The sequence below is a fragment of the Eschrichtius robustus genome, chromosome 15 (assembly GCF_028021215.1).
Source record: "Eschrichtius robustus isolate mEscRob2 chromosome 15, mEscRob2.pri, whole genome shotgun sequence".
NCBI classification, from domain to species: domain Eukaryota; kingdom Metazoa; phylum Chordata; class Mammalia; order Artiodactyla; family Eschrichtiidae; genus Eschrichtius; species Eschrichtius robustus.
This window is the reverse complement of record NC_090838.1, coordinates 64,657,916-64,664,742: the sequence shown is the minus strand read 5'-3', so window position 1 is coordinate 64,664,742 and position 6,827 is coordinate 64,657,916. Positions and strand designations below refer to the sequence as shown.

The following is a 6,827-nucleotide window of genomic DNA, read 5'->3' as shown; positions in this document are numbered from 1 at the left end:
GCAAAGATGGTGGAGTAGGAAGACTCTGAGCTCACCTTCTCTCCTGGGCGCACCAAGATTACAACTATTTACAGAGCAACTATTGATGAGAAAAACCAGAACACTAGTGTAAAAGATCTTCTACAACTAAAGATATAAAGAAGGAACCACAACAAGACATGTAGAAGGGGCGGAGATGCAGTATAGTCAAGACCCATATTGCTGGGTAGGTGACCCACAAACAGGAGGATAATTACAATAGCAGAGGTTCCCAGGTCCTGCCCAAGTAGCAAGTGGTCCAAGCCCCGCATCAGGCTCACCAGCCCAGGGGTCCTGCACTGGGAAGATGAACCCCCAAAACATTTGGCTTTGAAGGCTAGCAGGGCTTACTTTCAGGAGAGCCAGAGGGCTGTGGGAAATAGAGACTCTATTCTTAAAGGATGCACACAAAATCTCACGTGCTCTGGGACCCAGGGCATAAGTAGTAATTTGAAAGTATGCTGGGACTTCCCTGGTGGCACAGTGGTTAAGAATCCGCCTGCCAATGCAGGGGACACAGGTTCGAGCCCTGGTCTGGGAAGATCCCACATGCCATGGAACAACTAAACCCGTGCACTGCAACTACTGAGCCTGCGCTCTAGAGCCCGCGTGCCACAACTACTGAAGTGCTCACGCCTAGAACCCGTGCTCCGCAACAAAGAGTAGCCCCTGCTCGCTGCAACTAAAGAAAGCCCACACACAGCAATGAAGACCCAATGCAGCCAAAAATAAATTAATAAATTAATTTTTTAAAAACAGAAAGTATCCTGAGTCAGACCCATCTGCTGATCTTGGAGAGCCTCCCTGAGATGCTGGAGGCAACTAGAGACATAGACACTGGCAGCAGCCATTTTGTGGAGCTCATTCTACCATGTGGACACTGGTGCTGGTAAGTGCCATTTTGGAATCTGCCCTTTAATTTATTAGCACCAAGATCCTGCCCCACCCACCAGCCTTTTGGCACCAGTACTAGGATGTGTCAGGCCAAGCAATTAGCCAGGTGGAGATACAGCCCCATCCACCAGCAGGCCTGCTGCCTTAAGACCCTTTGAGCCTGCAGCCACCCCTGGACACGGTTCTGTCCACTAGAGGGCCCGGGACCAGGCCCTGAACACGAGTGTGCAGTCACTAGCCCCAGAACCCCCCAAGGCCCTGCAGCCAGAGACCCTGGGACATGGCTCTGTCTATCAGTCGGCTGGCACTAGCCCGGTGGCCAGCCTCACCCACCAGTGGGTAGGCACCAACACCAGGACCCCTTGGCCTTGGCCCTGCCCACCAGTGGGCTGATACCAATTCCAGGACCCAAAGCCCTGAACCCAGAGACCCCAGGACCTGGCTCCACCCACCACAGTGCAGGAACTCAGCCTCTCAGCCTGCCATATCAGGACCCAGCCCATGCACCAGTAGGCAGGCACCAGCCCCAGGACTCTGGACTCGAGCCCTGCCCATCAGCAGGCCAACACAAGCACTGGGACATCATGGGCTCTTTTATCAGCCACTCCAGGATCCAGCCCCACCCATGAGCAGCCCAACACCAGCTCTGTGACCCACCCCAAGGGCCCTGCAGTCAGAGACCCAGGAACCTGGTTCCACCAACCAGTGACCCAGCACTAGACCTGGGACCCCCTGAGGCCCAGCCCCACCCACCAGCAGGCTGACACTAGATCCAGGACCCGCCCCCAGCCCTGCAACCACCTACTCCAGAAACTGGCCTCACCCACCAGTGGCCAGCAGCCTCTGCACAATGCAAGCCTGGCAACCAACCAGAGTGGGGGCCAGCCACACCTACCAGAATGCCCACAGTAGTCTGCCCAACAAAAGGACCCATGCAGCACAAATAGGGGGCACCCCACAGCATAACTCTGGTGACCAGAGGGCAGTTGCTGCTGGGATGCATAGGATGTCTCTACAAAAAGTCACTTCTCCAAGGTTGGGAAATATAACCAACCTACCACATACACAGAAATAAAAACAGCAAACTAGGCAAAATGAGATGACAGAGGAATATGTTCCAAACAAAGGAACAAGATAAAACCCCAGAAGAAGAACTAAGTGAAGTGAAGAGAGACAATCTACCCAATAAAGAGTTCAAGGTAATGATCATAAATATGTTCAAAGAACTCAGGAAAGGATTGGATGAACAGAATGAGAAGTTAAAAGTTTTAAACAAAGAGTTAGCAAATATAAAGAACAACCAAATATACATGAAGAATACAATAACTGAAATGAAAAATACACTAGAAGTAATCAACAGTAAATAGGTGATACAGAAAAATGGATCAGTGAGCTGGAAGACAGAGTAGTAGAAATCACTGAGGCTGAACAGAAAAAAAGAATAAAAATAAGTCAGGACAGTTTAAGAGACCTCTAAGACAACATGAAGGATAGTAACATTCACATTTTAGGGGTCCCAGAAGGAGAAGAGAGGGAGAAAAGGGCAGATAACATATCTGAAGACCTAATAGCTGAAAATTTCCCTTCCTGGGAAAGGAAACAGACATCTAGGTCCAGGAAGCACAAAGACTCCCAAACAGGATCAGCTCAAAGAGGATCACACCAAGAAACATTGTAATTAAAATGGCAAAAATTAAAGATAAAGAGAGAATATTAAAAGCAGCAAGGGAGGGACTTACCTTGTGGTCCAGTCGTTAAGACTTCACCTTCCAATGCAGGGGGTGTGGGTTCAATCCCCAGTTGGGGAGCTAGATCCCAAGTGCTTTGGAGCCAAAAAACCAAAACATAGAAGCAAGGTTGTAACAAATTCAATAAAGACTTTAAAAATGGTCCACATCAACAATAATCTTAAAAAAAAAAAAAAAGCAGCAAGGGACAAGCACCAAGTTACATCTGGGGGAACTCCCATAAGGGCATCAGCTGATGTCCTTGTTTGCAGATGACATGATACTATGCATAGAGAATCCTAAAGATACTAGCAGAAAACTAGTAGAGCTAATCAATGAATTTGGTAATAGCAGGATACAAAATTAATGCACAGAAACCTCTTGCATTCCTCTCCACTAATGATGAAAAATCTGAAAGTGAAATTAAGAAAACACTCCCATTTACCATTGCAACAGAAAGAATAAAATATCTAGGAATAAACCTACCTAAGGAGACAAAAGACCTGTATGCAGAAAACGATAAGACACTGATGAAAGAAATTAAAAATGATACAAACAGATGGAGAGACATACCATGTTCTTAGATTGGAAGAATCAACATTGTGAAAATGACTCTACTACCCAAAGCAATCTACAGATTCAATGCAATCCCTATCAAACTACCAAGGGCATTTTTCACAGAACTAGAACAAAAAATTTCACAATTTGTATGGAAACACAAAAGACCCCGAATAGCCAAAGCAATCTTGAGAAAGAAAAACAGAGCTGGAGGAATCATGCTCCCAGACTTCAGACTATACTACAAAGCTACAGTAATCAAGACAGTATGGTACTGGCACAAAAACAGAAATACAGATCAATGGTACAGGATAGAAAGCCCAGAGATAAACCCACACACATATGGTCACCTTATTTTTGATAAAAGAGGCAAGAATATATAGTGGAGAAAAGACAGCTTCTTCAATAAGTGGTGCTGGGAAAACTGGACAGGTACATGTAAAAGTATGAAATTAGAACACTCCCTAACACCATACACAAAAATAAACTCAAAATGGATTAAAGACCTAAATGTAAGGCCAGACACTATAAAACTCTTAGAGGAAAACATAGGCAGAATACTCTATGACATAAATCACAGCAAGATCCTTTTTGACCCAGCTCCTAGAGAAATGGAAATAAAAACACAAATAAACAAATGGGACCTAATGAAACTTAAAAGCTTTTGCACAGCAAAGGAAACCATAAACAAGACCAAAAGACAACCCTCAGAATGGGAGAAAATATTTGCAAACGAAGCGACTGACAAAGGATCAATCTCCAAAATTTACAAGCAGCTCATGCAGCTCAATATCAAAAAAACAAACAACCCAATCCAAAAATGGACAGAAGACTTAAATAGACATTTCTCCAAAGAAGATATACACATTGCCAACAAACACATGAAAGGATGCTCAACATCGTTAATCATTAGAGAAATGCAAATCAAAACTACAATGAGGTATCATCTCACACCGGTCAGAATGGCCATCATCAAAAAAACCTACAACAATAAATGCTGGAGAGGGTGTGGAGAAAAGGGAAATCTCTTGCACTGTTGGTGGGAAAGTAAATTGATACAGACACTATGGAGAACAGTATGGAGGTTCCTTAAAAAACTAAAAATAGAACTACCATATGACCCAGCAATCCCACTACTGGGCATATACCCTGAGAAAACCATAATTCAAAAAGAGTCATGTACCACAGTGTTCATTGCAGCTCTATTTACAATAGCCAGGACATGGAAGCAACCTAAGTGTCCATCATCAGATGAATGGATAAAGAAGATGTGGCACATATATACAATGGAATATTACTCAGCCATATAAAGAAACGAAATTGAGTTATTTGTAGTGAGGTGGATGGACCTAGAGTCTGTTATACAGAGTGAAGTAAGTCAGAAAGAGAAAAACAAATACCGTATGCTAACACATATATATGGAATCTAAAAGAAAAAAAAATGGTCATGAAGAACCTAGGGGCAGGACGGGAATAAAGACTCAGACCTACTAGAGAATGGACTTGAGGACATGGGGAAGGGAAAGGGTAAGCTGAGACAAAGTGAGAGAGTGGCATGGACATATATACACTGCCAAATGTAAAATAGATAGCTAGCGGGAAGCAGCCACATAACACAGGGAGATCAGCTCAGTGCTTTGTGACCACCTAGAGGGGTAGGATAGGGAGGGTGGGAGGGAAATGCAAGAGGGAGGAGATATGGGGATATATGTGTATGTATTGTTAATTCACTTTGTTATAAAGCAGAAACTAACACACAATTGTAAAGCAATTATACTCCAATAAAGATGTTTAAAAAAAACTAAAAATGTGTTAGACAATTTATATACATCTTTAATAGTAAAACATTTGGAAAAATATTTTAAATGAGTTTGTATTATATGAAGAGGGGAAATGGCAATTTTCAAATGCCTTTTCCATTTGAAAGTACTATTTCTTCATTTTCTTCTTTTTGGCCTATTTTTTAAAAATAATTTTCATATACAGAATTCTTAAATTTTGGTCTCCTAAGTGAAAATTTTCAAAGAAGCAAGTTGTTTGGCGTCTACCTTAATAAAATTCTTTACTGGTCAAAAAAAAAGGGGGGTGGGTATCAGCTGATTTTTCAACAGAAACTCTGCAGGCCAAAAGGGAGTGCCATGATATATTTAAAGTGATGAAAGGGGGAAACCTACAACCAAGAATACTCTACCCAAAAAGGCTTTCATTTAGATTCAATGGAGAGATCAAAAGTTTTACAGACAAGCAAAAGCTAAAGAGTTCAGCACCACGAAACCAGCTTTATAAGAAATGTTAAAGGGACTCCTCTAAGAGAAAAAGAAAAGGCCACAAATAGAAACTTGAAAATTATGAAAGGAAAAATCTCATTGATAAAGGCAAATATACAGTAAAGGTAGTAAATCAATCACATATAAAGCTAGTAGGAAGGTTAAATGACAAAAATAGTAAAGTCATCTATATCCACAATAAGTAGTTAAGGGATACACAAAACAAAAAGATGTAAAATATGATATCAAAAACTGTAAAACATAGAGGGGGAAGTAAAAATGCAGGGTTGTTAAAATGTGTTTGAACTTAAGAGATCAGCAACTTAAAATGATTATATGTATATATGTGTGTGTGTGTGTGTGTGTATACACACACACACACACAGTAACCACAAACCAAAACCCTATAATAGATGCACACCTGGAAAGAAGGAAGAAATCCAAACACAACACTAAAGATAGTTATCAAATCACAAGAGGACAAAAGAAGAAAGGAACAAATAAGAACTACAAAAACAATGAACAAAATGGCAATAAATACATACTCATAAATAATTACCATAAATGTAAATGGACTAAATGCTCCAATCAACAAACACAGTGCCTGAATGGATACAAAAACAAGACCCATATATATGCTGCCTACAAAACACTCACTTTAGATCTAAAGACACACAGAGACTGAAAGTAAGGGGATGGGAAAATGTATTCCATGAAAATGGAAATTAAAGGAAAGCCAGGGTAGTGCTCACTTCGGCAACACATATACTAAAATTAGAACAATACAGAGAAGATTATCATGGCCCCTGTGCAAGGATGACACACAAATTCATGAAGCGTTCCATATTTTTCTGGGAATTGGGGGTTGGTAGATGCAAACTATTACATTTAGAATGGATAAACAACAAGGTCCTACTGTATAGCACAGGGAACTATATCCAATCTCCTGGGTAAACCATAATGGAAAAGAATATTTTAAAAAGAATGTATATATGTCTATAACTGAGTCACTTTGCTGTACAGCAGAGATTGGCATAACATTGTAAATCAAATATACTTCAATAAAAAAAAAAGAAAGAAAGAAAACCAGGGTAGCAATACTTATTTCAGACAAAACAGACTTTAAAACAGATTGTAACAAGAGACAAGAAAGACATTACATAATGATCAAGGGATCAATCCAAGAAGATATAAAAATTGTAAATATATATCCACCCAACATAGAAGCACCTAAATCCATAAAGCAAACACTAACAGACATAAAGGGAGAAATTGACAGTAACACATTAATAGTAGGGGACTTTAACACGTCAGTTACATCAATGGACAGATCATCCAGACCCCTCCCCCCCAAAAAAATCAA

At 41.1% G+C, this 6,827-nt stretch overlaps 1 non-coding gene across 1 annotated transcript; it reads left to right on the top strand.

The window, feature by feature from the left end:
• The first annotated feature begins 6,208 nt into the window (after positions 1 to 6,208).
• On the top strand, positions 6,209 to 6,315 carry LOC137778208 (U6 spliceosomal RNA). The gene has a single exon (XR_011076788.1). It is a non-coding gene; the product is annotated as a U6 spliceosomal RNA (small nuclear RNA).
• Positions 6,316 to 6,827: the final 512 nt, after the last annotated feature.